The sequence below is a fragment of the Hibiscus syriacus genome, unplaced genomic scaffold (genome assembly GCF_006381635.1).
Source record: "Hibiscus syriacus cultivar Baekdansim isolate YM2019G1 unplaced genomic scaffold, ASM638163v2 tig00111210_pilon, whole genome shotgun sequence".
NCBI lineage: Eukaryota > Viridiplantae > Streptophyta > Magnoliopsida > Malvales > Malvaceae > Hibiscus > Hibiscus syriacus.
The window spans coordinates 2977307-2988077 of NW_024063021.1; the positions used below are offsets into that span (position 1 = coordinate 2977307).

General features: G+C 33.0%; 1 pseudogene; it reads left to right on the forward strand.

The window, feature by feature from the left end:
• The first annotated feature begins 1951 nt into the window (after positions 1-1951).
• On the forward strand, positions 1952-10217 carry LOC120155974 (annotated as a pseudogene).
• Positions 10218-10771: the final 554 nt, after the last annotated feature.

The following is a 10771-nucleotide window of genomic DNA, read 5'->3' on the forward strand; positions in this document are numbered from 1 at the left end:
TTTGAATTAAAAGATCAAGATCTGGGATTTGATGAAAGAGATGGAGGAAAAGGTGAAAATTATCCAAGATAATATGAGGATAGCCTCCGATAGACAAAAGTCTTATGCTGATTTAAAAAGAAAAGAAATTGAATTTCAAGTGGGAGATAAGGTATTCCTAAATGTGTCACTTTGGAAGAAAGTATTGCGATTTGGTCGCAAAGGAAAACTGAGTCCGAGATTCATTGTACCTTATGAGATTTTGAAAAAGGTCAGACCAATAACTTATCAATTAGTTTTGCCTCTTGATATGAACAAGATCCATAATGATTTTCATGTGTCGATGCTCAGAAGGTACAAATCAGATCCATCCCATATTATCACACGAGAGGAAATAGAGATCCGACCAGATTTAACTTACGAGGAAGAACCCATGCAGATCTTGGCTAGAAAAAACAAGAAACTGTGTAACAAGAAGATTCCTTTAGTTAAATTACTTTGGGAAAACCACAAAGTAGAAGAAGCTACTTGGGAAAGAGAGGAGAATATGAGGAAGCAGTTTCCACACCTCTTCGTAACAGGTACTTCTTTAAATTCGAGGAAGAATTTTCTCAGGGGAGAATTATAATATCCCAAATATCAGGTTAGTGACTATATTGAAAGGATTTAAAAATTTGGAGGATTAAATTAAATAAATGGTAGATTATATGAAATGATTTAGAAATTGTGTTTAAGCCCAATTAGTAAGAATGGAAGAATGAAAGGACATTTTGGTCTTTTAGAGGGAAATGGATTTAAAATTTATTATATTAGGGATATTTAAGGGAGAAAAAGGGGGAAAGCTTGAGAAAAAACTAAGTCATCTTGTATTCTCCTTCTTCGCGTGTTCTCATGTTATCCTCTATAGCTAAAGGTAAGACTTCATATAGATAGTTTTTCCTTTCATTTTTGGTTTGTTCTTGAAATCTTAAGTGATGTGGAAGCTTAAACAAGGTTTAAAGAGGATTAAAACTAGGAGATGAATGATTTATTTAAGACTGAAGAAAATGAATTTTTAAATGATATGTTTAAATATGAGTTCTTATTGAGGTTTACAAGTATATTTGATTTCTCAATGAAGTAAATAAGAGATTAGAAGCATTGGATGTGATTAAAAACATGTATGAAAAATTAGTGTGATTTTTAGTTTGGAGTATTCTTTAGAGAATTTGGATGTTATAAGAAGCTTAATGGAGGAAAGTTAATTGGGTTAAGTGAAGTTAAGTTTAAGGGTATTGTTGGAGGTGAAATTAGGAGAAATTAGTGAAATTTGTGTAAAAATCGAGCTATAAATTGGAAAATCTGGGTAAGGGTATTGGTACTGGAAGAACAGGAACGATACTCACTACAATAAAATATACCTTTAATGACACACGAACGATGACACACACTAATTTATGACTTGCAAAATATGTTTGTCATAAAAAAATGTCATGTTTTTTAAAATCTGAACGATTTATGACTTACAATAATGTGTGTCATATTTAATAGTCATAATTCAAAAAATTTACAAAAACACGAGTATAGTTTTAATTGTGTGTCATCTTTAGGAGTCGTTTTCTAATTTCTCCCCCCATTATTTTCATCATTTCCCGCTTCTTCCTGTTGATAATTATCAGTTCACGCCGCTTCTTCCACATGTATTCCTCGTTCTCTATTCCACCATTCAATTTGGGTATCTGGTCTTAGGAATTATTATGTTATACTCCTGTGAATTTGATATTTCTCAAGATTGCAGCCTCTCTCGCCTTTCGCTTCCTGTAACTCTACTCAGGTAATTTTCCCCCTTTTCTACTCCCAATTTGGAGAAAAAAAAAACGTCTAAAAATGAAAATGATTTTTCAAAACAATTCTTCGCTGCTCCTTTTGTTTTGATTTTCTGAAGAAAAAGCAAGAAAAAAAGAAAAGGATATCCAGTAAAGAGTTAATAGGAATGGAGTCGAGAATGGATCATTACGAGATCCAGAACGGATTGGCCGTGGAGCTTTTGGCGCTGCCATTCTCGTTTATCATAAAATTGAAAAGAACATGTACTTTTTTTTTCAATTTCTGATTTTAATTAATGTGTAATTTGATTTTTTTAACTATTTTCTTAAAAAAATAGGTATGTTTTGAAGAAGATCATATTGGCGCGGCAAACAGAGCGCTGTAGGAGTTCTGCGCATCAAGAAGTTAGTTGTTACTTTCATCTAAACAAATTAATATGTTTTTGCCTTAATGGAATATCGAGTTTAATATTCCAATTTACGATCTAGTTTCATTTTTGTGGTATGTAGATGTCACTTATTTCGCGAATTCAACACCCTTACGTTGTTCAATTTAAGGAAGCCTGGGTTGAGAAAGTAAGATACCAGACTACTGTTTTTTTGCTAGGATTATCGAATCAAAATATGGCTTCACTTTGTAGCTTGTTGAGTCTGTGACTGCTTCGTTTTTTTTCTGTTGATTTTGTGTTTTACAATTGTAATGTAGGGTTGCTATGTTTGCATTGTTACTGGATACTGCGAAGGTGGAGATATGTGAGTTTCCACGTTTGTATGTAGAAGTTTGATTCAGAGTTTTTTGTTTTAAGACATCCTGCAAAATTTGTAGTATTTTATTATTTTCCTGTTTAATTGTTTTTAACAGGGATGAATTGATGAAAAAATCAAATGGGATCTATTTCCCGGAGGAGGTAATCTTATCTCTCTATTCTTATTGATTTTACAAGTTAGTTTCTTCTTAGAATTGTGTGGCATGATAAAAGGTTCCCCGTTGGGGTTTCCGCTTCCATGGTCCTCACCTAATTGTGGAAGAGAGGAGGTGGTTACGACTTACAGTTAATTTCGGTGGTTATGAACATTGTATAGAAGCTCTGCAAGTGGTTCACGCAGCTACCTCTGGCAGTTGAATATCTGCATTCAAATTTTGTTCTGCATCGGGACATAAAGGTACGAATGTCAATTTACATTGGTCTTTCTATTAACTTATTTATTATGGACTGAATTCAGCACTTTCTTGGTAGTGTTCCAATATTTTCTTACCAAAGATCAAGATGTTCGCCTTGGTGAGTTTGTCTTTTCCCTTTTCTTCTTGCTTTCTTACATGTTTTCTCTTTATCTATGTTTCCTATTAAGTTATGTTAGATATCATACCTAATTGGCTATTCTGCTATTGTTATCCTAAATTCCTTTCTTGTCTGTATTGGTTTAGGGGATTTTGGGCTTGCTAAAACTCTAAAGGCAGATGATTTGGCTTCCTCGGTATGTACATTGTAATGAAATGATTTTTTGACATACATTTTCCTTTTAGTCTTTTTTCAACCATATCTAAAATTAAAAATAATTGTTTTGGGTCATTCTTTTAGCATTTCTTTTCCTTATCTTCCTACAGTTTGGTATAAGAAGCTTAGTAGCTTATGTTGCAATGCTCGAAATGCAGTTTTGTGTTCTGTTGGCAGATGCCTCAATTTCCCTTTACTTTTATTGCAAAAATTCTTGCATGGTAACATATTACTCACATTCAATAATTAATAACATATTCCACTCTTCCAGATTCGCTGTCACAATCTAGCATAGTTACATTTTCTGGAAAAATAATATGATTTGTTAAAATGAACATGCCTAGTGTGTGCCAAGCTTACAGTTAAACTTGGTGCTAATTTTATTTTTATTGACCGAGACCAAACTGTAACTAATTGTCGAGTAAAATTTATAACAATACCAAGTAGATTAACATAAATAATCACTTAATCATTTTTAAGGAAAGAACTAAACAAGAAAGAATCATTTGCTGTTACCTTAGTATATTTTGGTATGGCATCATTACCTAGGAACTGAAAATATATGCATGTATGCGACTTCTGGGTAGTTAGTCGAAGTGTGTTACATTTGGTGATAGGAGAGATGTATTAATAATTAATCATAAAAGGGCCCAGAATTTGTGCAAGGATTAAATGCTGGAGTGTTGTAAATTAACTGTCACTCATGTTGTATCGATCATAAATATCCAAAGAAATAGCGTATATAAATGTATCTATTGGGTTAAATTTTGTACTCGTCAATCCTTGCTCTCATAAACACTTTTGGACAAAGGAAGTATGGAGGAGAGAGTTGAAACCTGCACCATGAGCCTTCAATGCAATGAGTATGAGAACAACCACTAGTCTAAAACTCGTCATTCTCAATCCCTTATATTGACAATGAACAATACTTATTTACCTTTTGATATCATTATTCTATTTTTGTATTTATTCTTATATTAGAATGTGCTAATTATTTTTAGTTCCAGTGCTAGATAATAGTTGTTTTGTACGTGCCTCAGGTGGTTGGAACTCCCAATTACATGTGTCCTGAACTGTTTGCATATATTCCTTATGGTTTCAAGTCTGATATTTGGTCTCTAGGTATGTCTTTTCTCGAGTGTTTGACTTACATACATGTATATATATATATCAGTTGAATTGCTTCTTGTTGAACAGGGTGCTGTATGTATGAGATGGCTGCTCGTCGTCCTGCTTTTAAAGCTTTCGTAAAAGTTCTCAAAAATGTTTTTGTTGAATCTACTTCTTGTATTCAGTAATGAGTTTACACAGTTTCTCTTTCTGACAAATAACACGAATTTCATTTGATGTTTTATTAAAAGGGAATTTAAAATTTTCTTTTTTATTCCCTTCCTTTTTTCTCATTATGGAATTTTTTCCATTGCCAAATATAATGGAACTTTCTATCTTTTGGTTATCTGAATTGAGAATAATATGTAGCAACCTTTGCTAGGTTCATAACAGTTTCCATGAATTATGCACTCCACTCTTTAAAATAATGCTTTCAAAGTAGTTAATGTTGTCCTCATCTAGTGTGATGTCTTGTCCTTTAAGAGGTTTTCAATAAATTACCTTTTGTATGCCTCCACTATCTGTGTAAATTATACAAATTTAATTCCATTAATTTTTGTTAAACTTCTTGTTCTAGGACATGGAAGGGTTGATAAGCAAGATAAATCGTTCCTCTATGGGCCCTTTGCCTTCTTGCTACTCTCCATCATTGTAAGTCTCAATATTAACTTTAGATCTCACTCTTATTGTATGTTCTCATGATAACCAAGTATTCTCTGTGATTTTTCATGCTCATACTGTGCTTTTTTACCCTTGTTTCCTCATTTGCTTTAATTATTCTTTTATGTATTAGGTTTCAACAATGTGCAGATTTCTTGATCAGATTATTTCTTATAAATGTAGGAATTTTTAAATTGGTTCCGTGAAAATTTATTTCTTCTCCCTTAATAAGGCAAAAATAGTGAAGTTTCGTTTAAATTCCCAAGGGACTTGGTGATCTGTATTTTGGCAGTAACACTAAGCATGATTAGTGCTATATATTTTGTCAAGTAATCAAGTCCTTGCTACATGATTGTTAATTTATTTAATTTTACACAAATAGGAAGGCAGTTATCAAGTGCATGCTAAGGAAGAATCCAGAGCATCGACCAAGTGTAAGTTTCACTTTGCTCAATTCTAAGGATTCTCCATATGCAGGACTTCAATGTAACATTTTGAGTTTTCACCTTGATTAGGCATCAGAGCTTTTGAAGCACGCTTATTTGCAGCAATATGTTGATAAGTATCGTCCATCATTTAGCTTCCTTTCGAAGAACTGCTGCTTGGATAAGCATGTTACCAGTGGTCGTGGTAATAGGAAAAATATGGTCGAGAGTCAGAATAGTAATAGCTCATGTAGTGATAAAGATTGTTCGGTTTCAAGTCACAGGAACACTGACATAAGGATTCCAAATAACAATAATGAGGCCACTGGCACAGATTCCAGTTCTAAGGAAGAAGATATTTGCCCCAATAGTTTCTCAGATAAAGTTGATGAAAAAGGAAGGATGAAACCTTCTCATGTTCAATCAAAGAAACCCAATCAAAGGCGTAGTAACTACTTTGAAAGAAGGGCAAGTAAGAGAAAGTGGTTCCCCTATAAGAGGCGGGCGTACAAAAGCTGCATGTGGTTTGCGCAGCTACTTCTGGCAGTTGAATATCTGCATTCAAATTTTGTTCTGCATCGGGACATAAAGGTATGAATGTCAATTTACATTGGTCTTTCTATTAACTTATTTATTATGGACTGACTTCAACACTTTCTTGGTAGTGTTCTAATATTTTTCTTAGTATCTTATTTTAGCAGCTAATTAGTGACCATCATGCACTTTTATCATATTGAGGATATTGATCACACTTTTCATAACTTCTTTTGCTGGTTGAATGTCATTTTTTAATTCATCTCTGTTATGTAGTCTCCAAAACCATAGCTGAGGATTCTGCTTGGACATTTGCAAAGGAGAAGGGCCTTGACTTGGTAGCTACATTGATGGTAAACTTCTTGTTATTTGCTTCTATATATTGATAGATTTGTTGTAAGTAATGAGTGAATTCTTGAATTTAATTACAAGTTTTAAGCATGTGACAATCGATACTATTTGTTGATATATGAATCAATGTCTAAAGGAACAATTTGAAATGTTCGGTGGAGTTGTGAAAGCATTTGACACGTACTAGCACTTAAAATCAAAAATTTGATTTTTTCAAGTACTATAGACGTAACAGGGACTCTCTTGTGGTTATTATTTGTGATGATATTATTGTGAAGAAAGTTGGAATTTTTTATAATGCTATTGATTTTATGAGTTTGCATAATGTTATTATGCTTCAAAGAATGCATATGTAAAATTGGTCATTTTAGTACTCTTTAATAGTTCATTATATACTTCACTTTAAATAAGTATAAATTATATACTTATTTCATATTTTTACTTAGGTTGGCGATGGGAAAGAAGAATATACGGATGATGACATTGATGATATTCGCAAAGAATTGGTATCTTATGTGGCAAACTTTATTATGCCTTGATAATTTGTATCGACATATGATTAATACAATATTTTGGATAACTTAATGTGAATATATTATATGCAAATGGATTGCTTATATATAATATGGTGCATAGATTTAGTATTATGAGGTATTCAATGAGATTTAGTTTGATTATTTGTTAATCTACAATATATATATATATATATATAATTTTTGAAATACAATTACGACACACGAACGTTTTTCGTATTTTTAAATGATGTGTGCTTCAATGACACGAAATGTAAGTCATATATGCGTGTCATAAATTTATGACACATAAATGTATGTCAAGCATATTTATGACGGGGGCTTCAATGACGCGCAATGTAAGTCATACATGCGTGTCATAAATTTATGACGTACAAATGTATGTCATCTTAATTTATGATGGGGGGCTTCAATGACGCGCAATGTAAGTCATACATGCGTGTCATAAATTTATGACGCACAAAAGTGTGTCATCTTAATTTATGACGGGGGCTTCAATGACGCGCAATGTAAGTCATACATGTGCGTCATAGATTTATGACACACAATTGCGCGTCATAAAAAATTCATGTCGGTGGCTTCAACGATAAGAATTTGTGTGTCATCCGCACCCATAGATGGCGCGCAATGTGCGTCATTAAAGGGTATTTTTCTTGTAGTGACTGTAGGTTTAAATTTGGGGAAATAGGATGAACAATATCGATACTGATGCAATTAGTATTGATACTGCTGTGGGTATCGATACTAAGAGGAAAGTATTGATACCATGGATTCCAGAATGCATAAATACTATCGATACTGAAGGGAGTATGATACCATAGTATAGAAGTATCGATACCATACTAGGGGTACCGATACTAATGAGCCTGAAATGTTTTAGATAGGTTGAATTTTAATTGAAATTGAATATAATAATACTTTTAAGTATTATTAAAGTATAAATGTTAGAGAGTATACTAACATTTCTATGGTATGTGTAATAATGAATGCTTGTATAGATCGTAACCAAGCTCCGGAGTCAAGCAAGAAAAAGGGCAAGGATAAAGTTGTCGAATAGTTGGGCATTGCAACATACTAGCGAGGCATACCAGGTGAATGCATTTATTATGTACATTAAGAGTTATAGTTGTATGTGGTTAAATGCATATGTTGCATTATTAGAGCAGTACTATGTGTACTATCCGCAGTAAGTGTACAACCCACATAATTCAAAAAAGTTTATGAATGGCTGTATCGACACTAAGTGTGCAACCCATGGAATTCAAAATAAGTTTTGAACGATCGTATCGGCACTACGTTTGCACCCCAAATAACTTATAATGATTGAAAACAATAAATTCAAATTTGATAGTTATGATATACTGATGCATTGGTTTCACCTCTTTAGTGTTATTGCCTCACTAAGTAAATATTTAACGTGTGTTTATTTCACACGTAGGTTTTAGCGATTAGAGTAAGGAGTACATCGAACATTGTCATTCGAGGGTCGCCTCATCAGTATCTGTACGACAACTATGTCCACTTTTGATGTTGTTAGTTGGCATGTAATATATTTATTACAATACTCTGAAAAGTATTTTGAACTATGATGCTGTAAAATTTTTGAAGATGTTCGAACCTTTAAGATCTATTTACATATTTTAAGTAAATGAATGTTTTAGTTTATTAAATCAAAATGTTTTATGATTGGAAACAAATTTTATACTAGTTATTCAAAAGTGGAAAGTTTTAAAAGTGATGTGACATCTATGACTCGTGTACGAAGACGTATACGTGAAATTGGGTGTTACACCAACCATCCAAAAAATATGACGGTGCCCTTATGATGAAGGGAATTTAATGTTAACCCTTTGATTTTATATGTTACATGGTACAATTTTTGTGTTGTGAGATCAAAACCTAGGGATCCAAACCATGAATACTTATCTAGAGCTTAGTTTGAGTAACCATTCAAATTCATCTAAACATTAAAATTTAATTGTATGTAGTGGATGCATGACTCCAAAGTATACATGTCATATATAATATTAATTTTTTGGAGTATTGGTTTTGGAAATCATTAGTGGTAAAAAAATCATTAGCATCTCCAACTAAGCGGGAGAGTCTCTTTTATCCTATGTAAGTTGCAAACCTTATTTGTCACTTAATTGTATTAGAATTTTCTAAAAGATGATGTAAGTTCATATTCTCAAATTTTGCGGGCGTGGAGAAACCAAAATGAAGAGGTTGCTTTAGAAGTTGCAGATCCAATTCTGGCCAAGAATATATTTTGTATAGACTGGCCATGGCCTCAGAAGTTCTTTTTCTTTGTAGCTATTCCATGTGTCTTTATGAAAATGAAGAAGTCCTTTTACTATTCCCTCTACAATTTTGTACCCTACCTTATGATGCCTGATAACCCCACAAAAAGATATATTTTGTGCCTTTTTATGTGAGAAAGGGAGACAAACCAAAATGGGGAGGTTCTAACCCACTTTAGAGATAAGGAGAGGGTTTAATGCGACTAAAAGTGACAGGACTTAGTCGATAGGCTAGTGTTGCAGTTCACGCTGAGAGGTATTTCCATAACATTAGTTTTATTAGGTTCCTTGATTGAGAGAGTTTAGAAGCATTTTTAGCGAATCCTGTCGGACAACATACTCATAGAAGAGATCATCCTTAGCATATAACATGATTGCCATAGTAAATCTGTACCAATTACCTCCAGAAAAGCTTGATTGTGTGAGACTGTCAGTCTTATCTCATTTTCTAGAGTTAAATTTATTTTATTGCTTTAGAATACTTTTGTAATTTACCTAAATTATTGTCTCAACACACTTTTACAATTTGATCAATTTTTGCCACAACAATTTCACTCCACGTCACTTCATTCTTGCTGCAACAGTACATTACCATTTATAGATACCATATTCTGAAGTTATACTTTCATTTGTTTATACCATCATAAATATATACTTAGATTTAGTTCGTGAAAACTCTTATTTGCTATAGCTTGCTTTTGAAATACCTCTAATCCTTGTAGATACGATACCCACTCAATACTGTATTAATTGCATCGATTATGTATACTTGCACATATTTGCATTCCAAAACACAATATATTTACATGCAATCAAGTTTTGGGTGTCGTTGCCGGGATTTTCAATTGGTTATTTTAAAGTTTCACTATAGCAAGATTTTTAGTTAGTTTTTGTTTCTTGTTTTTCTTGTTATTTTTGTTTATTTCTTTTTCAGGTTTTGCTGTTGAATGACCCGAAGAACTGTCAAGGTACCATTTTATCCTCTAGTTCTAAAATCGAGCATTTATTCTGTCAGAGTCAATAAGCTCACCATGCTAATAAAGTCATGAACAACGATCACAACTAAGGTGTTCATCAAGTCTATGATCCTACAGATCTATATGCTACAACATTTTAGAATAAAGGATTTGTGCCTCGATCGAGAGCTATTAGACATCACTTAAGTCTTAGTCTAGACAATCTCAACCTAAGGATCGTAGCACCTGAGATCCAGGAACCCATTTTGAGCTTAAACCAATCATGTTCAACATGCTAAATTCAATAGAACAGTTTGGTGGTATGACTAACGAAGATACAAAACAAAATATTTGTGCTTTGTTGGAAGTTTGCAACTCATTTAGGAAGGAATGAGTGCACAAAGATGTGTTAAAGCTAAAGTTTTTTCTCTACTTATTGTGCGACCAAGCAATAGCTTGGATTAGTGGAGTTCCATCTAGCTCAATGGAAACTTGGGTTGATCTTTGTAAAATCTTTTTGCTGCGTTACAATCCATCCAACATGAATACTCAACTTTGAAATGACATTGCATGTTTTTGTCAAGTTGATGGAGAATCAATGTATGAGTGTTGGTATTGTTTT